The sequence below is a fragment of the Nymphalis io genome, chromosome 27 (assembly GCF_905147045.1).
Source record: "Nymphalis io chromosome 27, ilAglIoxx1.1, whole genome shotgun sequence".
Taxonomy (NCBI): domain Eukaryota; kingdom Metazoa; phylum Arthropoda; class Insecta; order Lepidoptera; family Nymphalidae; genus Nymphalis; species Nymphalis io.
In genome coordinates this window covers 6323293-6342951 of record NC_065914.1, presented here as the reverse complement: position 1 = coordinate 6342951, position 19659 = coordinate 6323293, and the positions used below count along the sequence as shown (strand labels likewise).

Here is a 19659-nt window from a genome sequence, read left to right as displayed (position 1 = left end):
TAAGTTATCTATATAATTTTGAGGGTTTTTAAATTTAAATAAAGTTATTTATGTACCCTCTTATACAATATATAGGGGAGACATAAATGAAACAATACTCTGAGTTTCTTTCGCCGATTCTTCTCAGGGGTGGGTGTTTCTTTTCCGAACCGGTGGTAGTTTCTATATTGAATAAAGTATTTTGATTTTAACGCTTACATCCTTTTATAAAACCGCGCCTCAATTACCTCCATTTACTTTTTGTTTGTTTGGTTCATTACAATATTAAAAATTATATTCATGGCGAAATTATACGTTATAACATATGTTTATCTTAGTAGTTATAATAAATATTAATAATAATAATAATGTCTTCCAGACCGATTTCAGCCACGACGGCCAATCTCAAGAGAGATTAGCCAATTACGCAGGAGATATTATAGCGCACAAGTGTGTGCGCAAACACAGGTGCACTCTCTATTCCCTAACTCTCGTAATCCGATGGGACGGCTATTCGACACGACCGTAAAGAGTTCAGACGCAGGACCAACGGCTTACAGGCTTTCCGAGGCACGGGAGTACACACTTCCAACTTTCAGACTCCGGACTGCTACTGAGAATTTTCAGACAGAAAAAAAACCCAATAACTTTTTATTGGCCCGATTGCCTCGTTAAGCCAGTTATAATAAATACTTTGTATATAGATAATGAAATTAATTACATATTTATCGAAAAAAGGTCTTATTTTATAGAAATATTATCGGTGGGGATTGTGAACGTATCAATTTTAAACTCAGTTTGGGCGATAGCCAATAACAAGAGACCATTGGAAAAATAAATCGTTACACCACATATAAGATATTGTTATTTTGTTGTCGGTACCCATCCAGACGTGCCACAAAAACATTATACCGTTAGCAAAAAAAATACAGTTTATATAATAATACGAAGAATATTCTTTATATAATAATAATAATAATATCCTGGGACATTTTTCACACACGGCCATCTGATTCCAAATTAAACTTTTACAGAGCTCGTACTATGGATACCAGACACCTGATATACTACATATACTATTTTTCTTTTCTAAATACATACTTATATAGATAATTACACCCAGACCCAGGATAAACAGACATATTCATGCACACAAATGTCTGTCCTGGGTGGGAATCGAACTCACAACCTTCGGCGTGAAAGGCAAGTATCTAACAACCACGCCAACATCTCGTCAATATATATTTATCAAATACGTAAATGTGTATGTATGTGTATGTATTCCAAGATCGCTGAGCGGTTTGAATGAAAGGAAACTTGAAATAGTTCCGTGCATACTTAACTAGGTAAGTGCCATTCATTCACCTGCAAAGATTTGAGTGAATTTTTGTACAAAAATTCAAAAGATTATGTTAAAAATATTTATGCTATGTACTTCGATGTAAACATAAGTGCTACGCTATTTATAATATAATGACATTCATAAATCGATTTGAGGCATAAAATAAAAATATATATATATAAAGCATGAGCAAATTAGTGCACATGACAAAAGTGTATTTTTTGTACACTCGTACTTGAATCGTACACCATTGTGTACTTTGTTTTAAATACGTTTTACGTTTAAAAACCTTTTCATAAATTAGATTAATTTTTTTTTTAATTTAAATGTAATTAATCAAAGACAAAACAACCTCAAAGTGACATTATCATGCACATAATATATAAAATAAATGTATTTTATAAACGTTATATCGTAATAGTATTTAAATGCACCCTATTTGTACCCTAATTAATATTATAAATGCGAAAGTGACTTCATTTATTTGATTGTTTGTTAGGCTTTCACGTCTTAATTACTGAACTGATCATGATTAAGTACTGCATACACGTTGTTAGAACAGAAAAGGAACACGTGTGCTTCGAGCGATCTAGTTTTATCATCAAAAGTCTATATGACATCAATATAGGGACCCTAAATTTACTCTTGGTCGCTTAAAAAAGATACTCTATTAAGACTACAAAAGACTATACATAGAAATAAACAGCCTTATTTATAAACTTTGCGTAGCTGTTTAGTTAAACAAAGATTTCTCTTATTCTGTGATTATTGATTCGAAATACGAAGACACCGCATTGTTTAACTGATTAGAATTAAAAAAAGTCTATGTATTATGTATGTATTGTAATGTACTTTTTTGTATTTATGAAAATACAATTTACTTTGCATATTAATTAAATTAAATCATCATTTTAAATACATTATAATAAATAGGCATGTAAGTGTTACTCAATAGATCATATGAGTTAATAATCGTTGATCATGCAGGCTATGTGTGTTGAATAATGAATTATTAACATTAAAGCCTTACATAAAGACAAATAAAAATTAAATATATTTAATGTACAAATCGTGACCGCGTGGAATGGTGGCAGGAATGCTAGCATTTCCTCTTTGAATCGCAATTCCGATTTGGGCGAAAAATCAAGTAGGGGTCCAATTCTACTAACAAATTGTCACTTTAACGCAACGAATCGAAGCGTGATCGTTGCCGGTTATCTGTTTTCCCATTGTTTAATTTAATTATCAGTTATTGACGTAAAAATTAACAATTAGGATTGGTTTGACGGTGTATGTTGTTATCATATCGGTTCGGTTCCGATCCGAATAAATATAGAATAGTCAAAGTTGGATCGGAATTGAATCGGGAACGTGTCGGAATCGTTATTGATTTGTAGAATTCGGCTCCTGTCCTTTCAACAGTGGCAATAAGATGTACAGTACAGTAACAGTAACAGCCTGTTAATGACCCACTGCTGGGCTAAGGCCTCCTCTCCCTTTTGAGGAGAAGGTTTGGTGCTTATCCACCACGCTGCTCCAATGCAGGCTGGTTTATTACACATGTGGCAGAATTTCAATGAAATCAGACACATGCAGGTTTCCTCACGATGTTTTCCTTCACCGTCAAGCACGAGATGAATTATAAACACAAATTAAACAGTAGTGCTTACCTGGTTTTGAACCCACGATCATCGTTTAAGATTCACGCGTTCTAACCACTAGGCCATCACGGCTTTTTTATAATATAATAAGACGTAGTGTAATATTTTTGATGAAAGTTTTTGCACTATTATTATAATATAATTGTATTTATTTAATATAAATATTTTCAATTCCAATGTCACGATGAGTAAATATAAATAAACAGCTTGGACCTGAACTGACAAGACACCATTGGTCGAAATCTAAATAATTTGTGGTGAAGTTATTTTATACGAACTTTCAAAGTAAAAGTAAAGTCAACAGCGCAATGGTTTACGGGGCGCGTAGCGATGTAAGAGACGCAAATACGATACTGGCACGTTGGGTCATTGTCGTCCCCAATCCTAAACCAAGCTGCTCAATTGGGGGGTAAATAGAAATATTAGTTCCTTAAAACGACAATTTACCATGATAATACTAGCTGCCTGCCCCAACTTCCTCTACTCAACACAGATACATACATACAGAAGTTGATTATTTAACCCCCGACGTAAAAAAGGGGTGTTATTAATATGTCTGTCTGTGGCATCATAGCTCCCAAACGAATGGACTGGTTTTGATGCGGATTATTCTGGTTGAAACTTGATGTGATCGATCGAAGCTAAGAGTTTCTTAGCTATAAATTGTATGATCTATTCAGGTGTTTCAAGATCATCAGCTCATTTCTTACAGGACAAATGGGTCTAACATCTTCCAAAGGTACGATTGATTTAATAAGTAATATGCGACGATTTTTTAAAATATTTGGTATTTATAAAAAGGTTAAAGGGCCAAAAAACACATTCGATTTTTAAACTTTTTAGAGGTTTTTTATCGGAGGCTATTTAAATTAATTTAAGTTATATTAAAATTATTTTAGAAAAATGTATGCGAAGTATGTAATATATATATATATATATATATATTATATAATATATAGTATTATATATATATATAATATATAGTAATAATAATAATGTCCTCCAGACCGATTTAGGCCACGGCGGCCAATCTCAAGAGATTAGCCGACTACGCAGGAGATATTATAGTGATTTGACGGCAATCCGACACGACAGGAAAGAGTTCACGCGCAGGACCAACGACTTTACGTGCTTTTCGAGGCACGGGAGTGTACATATTTCCAACTTCCAGACTCCGGGCTGCTACTGAGAATTTTCTGACAGAAAAACCCAATAACTTTTTATTGAGCCGACATGGGATTTGAACCCAGGACCTTCGGATCTGGGGACTTACATCAAGCCACTAGACCAACGAGGCAGTCAATATGAATATATATAGTAGTAACATTTCAATACCGTGAATCATACGTCGATTGTGTTTGAAAGTTGCGCCGGTCGGTAGTGAAAGTTAACGCAGAGAAATTTTTAAAGAAAAAACATGAATACGCCATGAAACTATATCATAATATTATTAATATTATATACTTAGTTATGTTTTGTATATACACGTGAAGTGAAGATAAATATATAATTTACATTTAATGATTTAATATTTTTATTTTAATGAATATTTCCTGGTGCAATGTGGATTTATTTATTTTATTATGCTTTTTAACCAAACAAACAGTGCGTTAAATCCTAATAACTAAGTTTATAGAACATATTATAATAATATCCTGTGACATTATTCACACACGGCCATATGACCCCAAATTAAGCAGAGCTTGTGCTATGGAAATCAGACAACTGATATACTACATATACTACTTTTCTTTTCTAAACACATACTCATATAGATAATTACACCCAGACTCAGGACAAACAGACATGTCTGTTCACACAAATGTCTGTCCTGGGTGGGAATCGAACTATATTTAAGTTAAACGTTGATTTTAACATAAATTTTAACATAATACATGCAGAGAGGCAACAGTGCCAGCGTCTTGGGTACAATGCCACAGGACAATCTTTTAGACGGCGTGTTCCTGCTTTAAATTTGTAATGTGTATTTTGTTCTTTTTATTTTAATTTTGTATTTTATAAAAATGTCTGTATACAATTAACGTTGATTAATAAATTTTAATACTCGTTTAATTAATTTGCAACGCTAGCTATTTAAACTTTTATTACATTTTAAACACAAACGATTCTCACGTTTTGCCTCAAATTTTATATTTAGATAAGTTTTTACATTTAAGTTTATCTATATCAATCTATTTTACAAGCAAAATACTATATTTTAAAAAAGTGTGTTTTGTAATTAACTGATATGAAATTTTTTAAAAATATTTTTAACTTGGAAACGGTTCTCACGTTTTGCCTTAAATTATTGCTTTTTAACAATACCCAATGCAGGTTGGTCGATACAAATGACACAATAGTTTACAAAAAAGACACCTGCATCACGAGCTTCAAGGCCGAGCACGAGATGAATTATATACAAAAGCACATGAAAATTCAATAGTGCTTGCCTGGGTTTTAACCGGCGACCACTGGGCCATTTCGGTTCTTTTCATGTATCTCATAATCCAACGAAAATGACAATACAACCAGACTGTACAAAAATCAAGAACAAGACATACATACATACATACTTTATAAAGAACGGAAGCATAATACTACCAACTTCCTTATTCGGGAACTGCTAATGCGAGTTTTTTGACATAAGAAAACCAATAGCTGTTCAACCCTTCATTTGTCTGTTCACTAAAATACTTCGTAAAACGTAAACAATTTCTCTGTCTCCTTTCTTCGTATGTCCAATTACTGGTGATAGAAAGAGATAAATCGATGTGTTTCACCGTTACAAGCTTTAATTAATAAAGTTGTATACAAACTGGATCTTACCGGCTGTGTAATGTCATAGTATGACGCAATACTAAAATATGATTGTCTGGTTACTTGATCTGTTGACTAACTTAAAGGGCTGCAGATCTCGAGTTGTTGCAATTATGGGTCGAGAAAAGGATATACTTGCGTATATAACCGAATTCTGAGCTGAAATTTGGCACACCGATTTTGGAAAAAAAAACAAAGTCGCCAAAAATCCTTTTGGAGAGAAGTCTTATACAATCAAAAATAAATTGTTTTCAATATCGCTTTTTGTAAGTATACACCGAGCAAATAAATTGTTTTTGCGTTTTACCATCCAGGAATTCTAGCAGCCCGGAGTCAGCAGGTGCTTACATTGCCGAGTTCCGTAAAGCACATTAGGCTATTGGTCCTGTTCCTGAAATTTCCGTCGTGTCAGATTGACGTCCCATCAGATGATGAGAGAAAAGCAATACAGAGTGCATCGGTGTTTACGCACACACTTATAATAATAATAATAATAATAATATCCTGGGACATTTTTCACACACGGCCATCTGATCCCAAATTAAGCTTGTACAAAGCTTGTGCTATGGAAACCAGACAACTGATATACTACATATACTACTTTTTTTTGTAAATACATACTTATATAGATAATTACACCCAGACTCAGAACAAACATTCATGTTCATGCACACAAATGTCTGTCCTGGGTGGGAATCGAACCCACAACCTTCGGCGTGAAAGGCAAGAAACACTTGCGCACAATACATCCTGCAAGAGTTAGCTAATCTCTCGAGTGGCCTGCCCTGGCCGAATTCAGTGAAGATATTGTGATCACCATTCATCATTGTTATGATATTACAATTCCTTATATTTATAAACAGATACACAAATAAACATTTGTAAACAAACGGTATGTGATCATACATCGGAACAGTGAAAAATATTATTTTTAACAGTCATTATACTGTTAGCCTTTTAAGTATTATTCACGAGAATTGATTTGTAAATAATAATAATAAGTTCATTTGTAAATATGTGTTATTGTCCTTTTATAAATAAATAAATTAAATTAGAACTATTTTATCAATTTTTAAGTATAAAATTTAGTTTTCTCGACACAGACTATTTTATATATCTAAAATCTGCGCGGGCGAAACATACTAAGCTATATTATAATATCGCGCTATAATCCACTAAAGCAGGACAATAAATTCTGATATATAGAATTTTTTTTTTTTATAGAATAGGAAGGCGGACGAGCATATGGGCCACCTGATGGTAAGTGGTCACCAAACGCCCTTAGACATTGGCATTGTAAGAAATGTCAACCATCACTTACAGCCAATGCGCCACCAACCTTGGGAACTAAGATTTTATGTCCCTTGTGCCTGTAATTACACTGGCTCACTCACCCTTCAAACCGGAACACAACAATATCAAGTATTGCTGATTTGCGGTAGAATATCTGATGAGTGGGTGGTAATATAAACAAAGAAAAAAAGTCTTCTGCTTTATATAATACATAACGTTATACTTATCGATCTATTATTATACATATAAAGTCAGATACTTAAAATTACTATGCTTTTATTATCATGTAAAATAATCTAATTTCTCAAATCATACTTAGCTTTCGTTTCGCTGCTTTTAGGTATTGGAACGATATCCCAACTCCGATTAAGAACAGTAAGACTCAAAATAAGTTTAAGGCACAATGCAAGCAATGGCTTCTATCTATGCAAAAGACGCAATATGTCTGGACAAATGTGTGTAACTAAACTTTAATACTTAATTGTTACTTTGATTGTAATTTATTAAAACATATATCTCTATTTGTTTAAACATTTTAAATATTTTATTATTATTTTATTTTCATTTTTTATTCAATATGAAATATTTTCCTTTTTTTTGGAATTAAAAAATATACCTCACTGTTTTAGTAATGTTTTCTTTTATTTTTTTGCCTATTGTGCGTGTTATAAATTGTATTAACTTTTATTATTTAAGTAATTTTATCTCCTTTTACCTTTTAGCGCACTGAATGTGGCGTTTGTTTTGGCAGCATATGTACAAGGACTTTCAGCTAGACTGAAAAGCAGCCTAGCTGAGACTACAACCTTTTCACCAAATTATGATATTGTTAACTCTTTTTTATGGTTTTGTACCTTAATTTTTTTGTCTTTGTTTCTTTTTGGTGAATAAAGTTATTTATTATTATTAGTGGCTTTATTTTTTTATATTAGAGGGGGGCAAACGGGCAATAGGCTCACTTGATTGAAAGTGACTACCACCCAAGGACACCAGCTACACCGGAAGGTTTACAGATGCGCTGTAGGTACCACCAAATCATCAGATATTTTACCGCCAAACAGCAATGAAGGGTAAGTGAGCCAGTGTAACTACAGGCACAAGGGACATAACATCTTAGTTTCCAAGGTTGTTGGCTATGCATGAATGGTTAATACTTATAACATCGCTAATGTCAATGTAATGTCGCTGGTTAAAATACCCTCAAGTGGCCCAATTGATTAACAAAATACTTTATAAAAAAAACTATACAAAGAAAAAAAAATCAAATTTCGAAAAGTATAACACGTTTCGTCCGTCCTAAAATTGATGTTTTATTATTATTGTAATTCCCTTTTTTTCTGGACCTCAATCAAACCTGACCGTAGGAACGCGGTTTGAGGTACATTAAACTCGCTTTATTTTTGTTTTTATAGATAGGCGGACGGCAAATAAGCCACCTGATGTTAAATGGTTACCATCGCTCATAGATTGGCGATACAAGAAATATTAATAATTCTTTATATAGCCAATGCGTCACCAACCTTGGCGGTTAATATATCAATTATTAGTAAATCCGAGTACACTTTATTCGAACTCCACATTTTAAATACGCATACTATAGCAATAGTGTCGTGACGATCGAAGTCTTACACTTATTTCGCCCTGACTCACCATTCCAGATCCAGAGCTGTATTTAGGGAAGGTCTGTAACCTCCATAAGAGGCTCCCATATATAAATTTCAAAAACGAATACACATATAATGTAGAACAGTAAAATACATACCATCCATGTATTTTACTATATATCCATATGTTTGTAAACCCCTAAAATTTGAATTGCCCGATTGTAATAAATTGTTCAATTTATTTGGAACATAATTATGGATATCCACTCCTTTGTTGCCTCAGGGCCTCGGGACCTCTAAATCAGGGTCAGAGTGTAACATCCGATAACGGACTTTATTTCCAAAACATTCATCTTCAATTTAAGACGAAGTAGGGGATAGCTAGTCTGCACTAATATTATAAATGCAAAAGTAACTGTCTGTATGTCACGCGTTCACGGCTAGAATACTTAATCGATTTTGATGAAATTTGTTATATTATTATTATATAAAGTATAAAGAAATAAATAGGAACATATAAACACGATTGAATACGTCATTTTTCATGTTTAAATTTTTAGGCATACTATAAATATTACTTTATTTTCAGCATATATTATTATTAAGGTGAAAACTATTGGGAGAAATATACTATTATTAATGTAAAGTAAAAGCTATCAACCTTTAGTTTAGTTACACTTTTTTATTAAATAAAATACATTGTCAACTATGTAAGATCAAGTTTCGGCTGCATTTGTTTACGGTTCAATGTTTAATTAATAAAGTCTAGAAGTTAATAAAATTATTATTCGATTCAAAATTAGTTATGTTATAAATAAAATATTTCAATACTACTTGTGTGTTATAAGGAATATGTATTTAATAAAAGAGTATGGGTACAAAATATTTAAAGTTTTAAATTGTCAATATCTATATTTAGTGTAACATTAATTTGCTGTCGCTACTTTTTTCTTTTTATGTTTAATTGCAAGCGGTGTTTACATAGGTAGGTTATAGAATTAGTTGTAACGCTATTCTATGTATATATATTTACTATAACACTGTTGGTAAACCTTAATAAATAAATAAATATAGACGATATATTTTTTTAAATTCAGTGTTTTTAGTATTATAACGTAATAACTTATAATAACAAAGATAATTTTTTTTTTTTTTTTATAATAGTTTACATATTTAATAAAGTAATACAATTTTAAAAACTAATTGTAAAAAAAATTGTTTTTTTTTTATATTTTACGTAATTTTTAAAAAATATAATATTGAAATACATGAAACATATTTTACGATAATATATATATTGAAAAAAAACGTGTTTATTGACAATTCATGTCAAGTATTATTATATAAAAATATATACAGTTTGAAAATAAATCAATAGATACATTTAAAATAAATAACAACAATAAGGGTACAAATTCGTCGAAACAAATATATATTTATAAAAAAAAAAAAAAACAATAATATAAACTATATACTACAACTCACCACATGAATAACTTTGAATCTTTCTATTAAAAAACTGGGTTGCATGAAATCCTGTCCTACTAAAAAATCTTTTAGTAAGCGGACACACAAAAATACCGTTTCGTCAAACAATGGTCACCGTTATGCACTGAGCGTCATGTACAACTGACAAAATGTGAGGTTGTCCGAGCAGATGACTCACCTATATACATATAAAAGTACAACCGACTGGCTGACTGATCAACGCACAGCATAAACCACTTGTTCAAGATCCAATTACATTATGCTAAATATTATTTTTAACTTTTTCTTTTCATTAATAGATGGCGCTAGTTGTGTTTTTCATCGTCTTATTTCAGACGGCCCTGAGGAGGTTGCCGTTTGCACTAGCAAGGAATGTGGGGAGGGGGCGAGATTACCTTCGCCCCTGAGGAAAGCTCCACCGATCCACGAGCATAGCAGGGTACGGGAGTGGCCACGGATGCGTTATATGAACACGATCCCGCAGCCTCTCCGAACCGTGCCGAGGACGCATCGCAGTGGTTTTGGTTTCCACAGCGTGAAAAAAAATATTAAAAGGATAGAAATATAAAGCTATCTGAGCAGCAGTACACATTCAGTGGTTTATTTTAAAAGTAGTACAGTAGTTTAAAAGTAGTACAATTAGTATAGTACAGTACAATATTATTGTAAAAAAAGAAGCCTATGTCCTTCTTTAAGGTTCTTGCCTCGTACCAAATATCATTAAAATCGGGTCAATTTTGAATTTTCAAAAAGATGACGAGCCGGTTGGCGTGGTTGGTAGAACACTTGCCTTTCACGCCGAAGGTTGTGGGTTCGATTCCCACCCAGGACAGATATTTGTGTGCATGAACATGTCTGTTTGTCCTGAGTCTGGATGTAATTATCTATATAAGTATGTATTTACAAAAGAAAAGTAGTATATGTAGTATATCAGTTGTCTGGTTTCCATAGCACAAGCTTTGTACAAGCTTAATTTGGGATTAGATGGCCGTGTGTGAAAAATGTCCTAGAATATTATTATTATTATATTAATTTCCTAGCCGTGAAAGCGTGACAGACAAACAGTTACTTTTATTGCATTTAGAATATTAGTATAGATTACTAAAATAAATAATAGATTACGTTACTTCTGGATAAAGTATCTTTCAATGGTGAAAGAATTATTAATATTAATTCAGAATGTTTAGAGTTTACAGATTCTTAACAGCCTGTGAATGTCCCACTGCTGGGCTAAAGGCCTCCTCTCCCTTTTTGAGGAGAAAGGTTCGAGCTTATTCCACCACGCTGCTCCAGTGTGGGTTGGTGGAATACACACGTGGAAGAATTTCAGTGAAATTAGACAAAAAGCACGAGATGAATTATAATCACAAATTAAGCACATGAAAATTCAGTGGTGCTTGCCCGGATTTGGACCCACGATCGTCGGTTAAAATTCACGCGTTCTTACCACTTCGCCATCTCAGCTTTTTATAGATTACAAAACAAAAAGAAATCTTACTTGTGTATAATATTGGTATATATAGAGATTAACTGCCGATCACGATATTGTTCCCTCTCATATTTTTTAATATAAATGTTTTCACCTTTTAACGTAACACTTCGTAAGTATATCTGTTTTAGTTGTTAATTTTTAAGTGTTTAGTGATAAATTTATCCCATATAATCAGTCTTGAAACATAAAATATTTTATAACAACTTAAATGTAATTTCTTCTTAAAACTTAGGATAATATATTGAAGCCTAAGGTCTGACTTGGCTAGTTCTCATATACGAATTATATGATAGTCTTCGCAATTTCCTGTGTCATCTTCGCCATTCGCCTTGTCGAACTGTCAAGGCAAATGGCCTTGATAAGAAAACTATGGCCTTGATAAGAAAACTATGGCCTTGATAAGAAAACTGTGAGTCTTGATAAGAAAACTCTGAGTTTTTATTTTTTACGAGAAAACTATGGTCTTGATAAGAAAACTGTAAGGTTTTATTTTTACGAAATATCGAGAGATTGAAATATTTCTTAATTTTCAAAAAAAACACCCTTAACACCATAATATCCAAAAATCTTTTCACTTTACATGCCATTTATATAATGACATTTTTACATATTTAATGACTGGAATAATTTTATGTTTGCGTTTATCTTTTTATTTTAATCGATAGGTCAAACAAAGTTTAACAAATATAATAAAGTTTTAAAGCAATAATATACGCACGAAAGAAAATTGATCGTATGTCGTGGAAAAAATGTCGCCTTTCGAACACACGCGATAGAAGTATTATTTGTTGTGAATAGTAGAGGGATTTTGAGATACTGTGTTTTAAAAAAGCCCAGATGACCTAGTGAATAGAACAGGTTGATTTTGACATATGACAGTGGGTTCGATCCGGTTAAGCACAACTGAGTGCTCGTGCTCGTTTAAGGAAAACATCGTGAGGAAACCTGAATGTTTTAAATTCTGCCAAATGTGTTTCCACAAACACGTCCTGGAACAGCGACGTGACATAATCTCCAGCGCCCAGCTGGTGGCCATTTATATGTTACTTTACTTTAACTGTGTATGAAATACTCATGTCGCAAAAAGTCGCAAACAAAATTATGTATATTTTACAAAAAGAACAAAAAAAAAAACCAGTAATTTCCTGATCAATCCATATTGGTTTAAATTATATAATGATTCTTTTAGTATTTTAATTTGATTGAATATATTATTTAATTTTCTTTACAAGCCAATTACTGTCATATATAGTATATAATATATTATAATATATAAAGATGTTTTATTTTTAATGGCGTCTATGTGAAAAATACCTTAGGTCAATATATAGACCTGACCTGACTATAGACCTGATTGTAGGGCTTTGTGAAGGCCCGTCTGGTTACCACCCAATCATCAGATATTCTACCGCTAAGCCGCAACACTTAGTATTGTTGCGTTGCCGTTTGAAAGTTGAGTGAGTCAGTGTAACTACAGGCACAAGGGACATAACATCTCGGTTCCCAAGGTTGGTGGCGCATCATATTTCTTACATCGCCAATGTCTATAGGCGGTGGTGACCACTTACCATCAGGTATCCCATTTGCTCGTCCTGCGTCGTCTCGCTTATAACATAAAAAAAATTTGCAATAGTTCATTTGGTGAGTTTTAAGTAAAGAACGTAATTATTTTTAATTGTCATTTTATTTTTTGCTTTCGCTAGTGTCTTGGTTTTCATATTAAATTATTTGAAAAAAAAGTATTATACCGATGTCAAATTTGATTGGACGTTCCCAAAGGAAATCCTCAATTGCCTCATTGCTATGAATGTAATACAATACGCATTGGTCTGTCTGTTCGCTTATAGTATACAAACATCAGTTACTATAACAAAAAAATGTGTTTTCTAAATAAATAACTATAAATATTTTTTATCTATATAAAAATGTAAGTATATAAAGCTTTTATTTCTTCCGAAACTTGCATTAATCACTATGATAGTGTAATTTCAATATTCAACCATACGTTATGGATAAAAATATATACCAACTCGAGAACCTTCTAATTTTTTTACCTTTTCGGTAAAAAATTACTGCGCAACATAAATACATATATCATATAATACGTACACGTATTTTTTTACTTAAATCATACGACGCATGTCGTATTTAATTTAAAAAAAGAACTCCTGATTTAACCACTAAAGATAAAAAACATTACATTTAAGTTTAAGTTATATTTCGAGAAAAATCAGAACTCAAAACAAATTTTACTTTATTCAAATATGTTATTTAAAACACTTTTTCAGTGTCATATTAGACGATTATATTTAATTAGCTTTTTCCTGCGTGTTAGGAGGTTAAGAAACATTGCAGTTATTAATTAAATACACAGTTAATAACATATATATAATGCAATTTATATGTCGTCTAAAAATCAACATATACTTATTTTTTATGTGTAAGCATCTTCGCGCTCGATACACAGTAGAGGCTAACTGAGACTTCGAGCGTCAGACGAGTAAGCGTAAGATTTCGAGCGTCAGATGACGTCAGCGTAAGATTTCGAGCGTCAGATGGCGTCAGCGTAAGATTTGTTATTCACACATTGATTCTCATAAGTACCTTGGCAGTCACACCAGTTTTTTTAATCATCTTTTTAAGATTTTTATCATTTATTTAATCTTGTATTTATTTAGGTATGCCTTTTTATATATTTTGTTATTAAAATGAATGTTTACCGTAGAACCTGCCTCTATGGTACGGACCATAGCTATGTCCTTTTCTGTTCCTCTAATAATGTGTATGCAAAACACGGTGATCGATTAAGTAGGAAAGGCTTAAAAGCGTAACATATAAATAATAATTTGCTCCGGACCGATTTCGGCCACGGCGGCCAATCTTAAGAGAGATTAGTCAACTGCCCAGGACATAGTGTGTGTATACAAATACAGGTGCACTCTCTATTCCCTAACTCTCTTAATCTGAGGGGACGGCAATCCGACGCGACCGGAAAGAGTTTAGGAGTAGGACCAACGGCTATACGTAGCCTATATATATATACATATACTTCTTTCTCTTTATGATTAAATTTAATTCAGAGTAATGATATTAATTCTCTCAAATTTTGAAAATTGTCACAGCATTTATGCGCCCATAAATATAATCAATTAAAAGACAAATTAAAACATAATGATCAATATTTGATAATTATTGTCGATAACTTATTATACTTATATATATAATAAGTTATCGACAATAATTATCAAATATTATACATTATGGCATGATTCAACTATCTGTCATTCGAGAACAGTTGAAAATGGTGGCAATCTATCGGCGTAAAACACTATCTAAAATGCAACGCTACCTCTAAGAACAAGAGATTCAAATGCAAATCACGTGATATAGAAAGAGGCAGAAATATGTTTCGTCTGCGTTTTAGTTAACAATCATATCATTACGAACGAGCCCATTCATGCGTTGTATTTATGTCAAGAGGTCATTGACCAATTGAGTCCTTGGAACGGTGTCCTCAGAGGCTATCCATCATTCAATTTGATGCTATTCCATTTTTGAAATTGAAATAACGGTAACTTTGTATACTTATTTATTTTTTAGTTTTATTTTAAGCTGTTATATTGTAAACATTTATTTTTTATTTATTTACATAATTTAATGTAACGCATTCAGTGCTCGTTTCTTAAATATATATTTTTCCAAATCAATATTAATCACATAAAAAATCAAAATACTTTATTCAACACGGCAAGCATTACATTTTGATCAAATGTCAATCTAGAAACTAGCACCGGTTCGGAAAAGAAACACCCAGCTTTGAGAAGAACCGGCGAAAGAGCGTTTTTTTTTTTATATCGCGTTTCGTTAACAACTTTCAGTGAAAAAAATATATCCAGTAGGCGATAATTTCATTCCCAAGGTGTGCTATCATCCATAAATTCATTAATTGTATTTATAACCTTTAGCACACAAGCGTTCCTTTCCAATTTATTTTAAATTTAGCAACTGAGGCATTTTGAAAGCTTTCTGGGATCCTGTTGTAGAACCGTATACATTGCCCTACAAAAGAGTTACTGCCTTTAACTGAGTTAGAGTTTATGATATTATTAATGTTCTGCTTTATATAAAATATAACATTATATATAGATCAATTAGTATAAAGATAAAAAAAACTTAGAAAAAGTATGATTTCATTATCATGTAGGATAATTTAATTTCTCAAATCATACATAGTGGACTTTGTTTTTTATGTTAGAGGGGGGCAAACGGGCAGGAGGCTCACTTGATGGAATGTGACTATCACCTACCTGGACATTTGCAACACCGGAGGGGTTACAGCGTTGCCGTTCTTTATCAAGCCAGTCTTTGTAGGTACCACACTCATCAGATATTCTACCGCCAAACAGCAATAATTAGTATTGTTACGTTCCAGTTTGAAAGATGATTGAGCCAGTGTAACTACAGGCACAAGGGGCATAACTTCTTCGTTCCCAAGGTTGGTGGCGCTTTGGCGATGTAAGGAATGGTTAATACTTCTTACATCGCCAATGTCTATGAGCGGTGGTGACCATTAAACACCAGGTGGCCCATTTGCCCGTCCGCCTAACTAAAACATAAAAAATAGCTCGTGTTTGTTCCTTGTACCAATGTTGTGTATCACATTTTCTCACAAAATCATTAATATTTTTCCGTACATACATAATATCACATAGGTAATATGTATTGAGAAGCAACAGTCAATATTTGATTTCTTTAAATTTCAGACTAAGAGATTCTTTAGCTCCTTTAAGTTATAGATTGCGAATATAAAAACTCTTAATTTTTTATTTTATTTATAGTAGGTGGATTAGCAAATTGGCCTGATTTTTGTGAGTATCGTCCATGGACACTGACACTGACCAATACGCCAACCTTGGGAACTAAGAAGTTACACAACAACACCAAGTATTGCTGTTTAGCGGTAGAGTATTTGATAAGTGCACAAATCCCTTAATAATATCCTCGTGTATCGAAAAATACATCATCATTTTCGGTTTTATACTTTAAGCGCTTTATATATTTACACGTCAATGACTAGATTAATTCTGGCATAACAGCCAACCTTTACACTTTGTAAATTAACCGATTTAAATATTAATATTACTAAAAAACATTATATATTATAATATATACAACATTTTTAGACAAAGATAAAGAACGTATTTTGCTTCAATTTAATTCATTAACTTCCATACATTTTTATAAATGCATTTTATTATTTATTTTTATTTCAGAATAACAAGTTTTACTTTTTTTTATTTTTATATATTTGCCGAGAGGGCAAATGACCTGATGGTAAGTGGTAGTAGAGTCCAAACGCGACGACGGCCAGTACAGACGGGAAGAATGCACGAGCCGCCTTCGCCTTGCCGGCCCGCAAGATCCCGCTTCACGCCTCGTTTGAAGGAACCCGGATTGTAAGAGAAGGGGAACACGTGAGCTGGTAAGGAATTCCATTTTTTTGATGTGCGACATTTTAAGTATCATTGAATAAAATCACAAATGACGTTATCTAGAGACGAACGGTGGATAGTAAGACAGCTTGCACAATTAACATTAAAAACTTCTTAGTTTATATAATCTTGTGTACATTATAGTCAGTAGTGTTATTTTATATTTTTTATGTATTTATTTATTTTTTGTAGCGTGCAAGATAAATAAAATGTTTCTGTTATATTCTATAAAAGTTAAAACGCCCTAAGAAACATTTAAAGACTGCGTTTGACACCACGGTAGCGCTTGCATAGGTAACTTACAGCACTTCGAATTTGAAAAAAAGCGACGTTGTATTACTCGCGATTTCTAGCAGAAGATTGCGTTTAAACTCATGCAAGTACCGCTTAATTTTCTCGTGTTTAATTAGTGTTTACGATTCACGTCAAGCTGGTGGTGAGTATATCATGAGGAACCCTGTATGTAGAATAAATTCCGGATCTGATCAAAAAAACTAGTCGAGCCTTTAGCCCAGTAGTTTGACTTTCATACGCTGTTACTTTACTTTTTAAGTTTAAAAAAATATACAGATAAAAAATCAAAATTTTTCTCGTAGTTATGAATGAACAAAACATATTGTGTCATAATAAATAATGTATGTTTATCAATAATATTATTTTAAATATACCTACAATTAGAAGAAAACAAAATAGCTAAATTAATTTGAATTATTTATATTTAAAAAAAAAACAAATAATAATTAAGTTCATAAAGTTTTGCTTATATATTATATTAATAATTTATAATAATTAGTTATATATTCTTATTATTATATTAATACTAGCGGACCCGGCAGACATCGTCCTGCCATACAGAATTTTTTTCACTTGGTGGTCAAATTGTGTTTTCAAGACATCCCATTCACAGGCCTTAACTATCGTATATAATACTTAAATGAAAATGATTGACACAACCACAAAAATACATTTTTCAATGTTATAGAAATTGAGAAAAAATGGGTTATGCCTTTTTTGGTCAGTAGTGATAATTTTTGTAGTTACGCATCCTTTTCATGTTCCTTACATGAACTTGATAAAATTAGTACTTATAATAAAAATGATTAAAGTACTTATAATAATATCCTGAGACATCCTGCGACATTATTCAAACACGGCCATCTGATCCCAAACTAAGCATAGCTTGCACTATGGAAACCATACAACTGATATACTACATATACTACTTTTCTTTTGTAAATACATACTTATATAGATAATTACACCCAGACTCAGGACAAACAGACATCATGCACACAAATGTCTGTCCCGGGTGGGAATCGAACCCACAACCTTCGGCGTGAAAGGCAATTATCTACCAGCCACGCCAACCTTCTAAATTAAAAAGTTTAATTTATTAAATACAACGGATTATATTTCTTGATACTAAATTATATTAGCATTTAACAGCTTAAAAGGTATATGTAATGATATACATAGATCATTATATAAGCGGTTGCTTCCGTGACGTATGTATAACAACGTATGTTTGCATTGTCCTTGTCGTATCTTATTTTGTGCTATAAATGTTGCTACATACTATTTTTTCAAGCCGAGATCGCCTAGTGGTTAGAACGCGTGAATCTTAACCGACGATCGTGGGTCCAAACCCGGGCAAGCACCACTGAATTTTCATGTGCTTAATTTGTGATTATAATTCATATCGTGCTTGCCGGTGAAGGAAAACATGCTTTTGTCTCACTTCACTGAAATTATGCCACATGTGTATTCTACCAACCCGCATTGAAGCAGCTTGGTGGAATAAGCTCCAAACCTTCTCCTCAAAAGGGAGAGGAGGCCTTATTCCAGCAGTGGGACATTAACAGGCTGTTACTGTTACTATATTTTCGTCTGAAACGTTCTTATTACTATTTTTCTACCACTACACCGTCAATGAAACCTCCACTATGAGATTAAAAACGATATATCCCATGTTTATAATTACACTGGCTCACTCGGCTTCACCGGAACACAGCACAGCAATTAAATTATCATTTGTACCCGAGATAAACTGCCATTATCTTCTGCTATTTGCTATAAAGGGTAACAGACCCGCGAATTCGCCTGTTCGAAGGTCGTTTTTATTACGATATATTAAAAAATGCGTTGTCAAGTATTGCTGTTTAGCGGTAGAATATGTAATGAGTGAATATAATATAATAAATAATGCACTGTACTATTATATAATTATTAATGTTAAGTGATTTTTTTCACAACTTAAATCGCAGCAATTAATTTATATGTGCCCCTTAATCACGCAGTCAAGATCAAGATCAAAGTGTACCAGACTGAATTAATTATAAAGGTTACTGAAGTGCGTGAAGTTCGAATAAAAACTAATAAACTTCCGTTAAATAGTGTTACAGTCATCATTTAATTAAACGATTTGCCCGTAAATTATGTATAAGCTTCGTTTTGGCTTAGCATTTAAGTAATGTTTTGTGGCAGGTTCCGT

The 19659-nt window shown here is 32.6% G+C and overlaps 1 protein-coding gene across 2 annotated transcripts in view; it reads right to left on the bottom strand.

Annotated features, from left to right (window-relative positions):
• LOC126778850 (putative fatty acyl-CoA reductase CG5065) overlaps positions 1 to 19659 on the bottom strand; it is a 61194-nt gene that overhangs the window by 34772 nt on the left and 6763 nt on the right. The window contains exon 1 of one of the 2 annotated variants that reach the window (XM_050502564.1): positions 10182 to 10278. The exons of the other annotated variant lie outside the window; for it this stretch is intronic. The gene's annotated coding sequence lies outside the window, so the exon portion shown is untranslated. Of the gene's footprint in view, positions 1 to 10181; positions 10279 to 19659 lie in introns of those variants that run through there. 2 annotated transcript variants of the gene reach the window in all.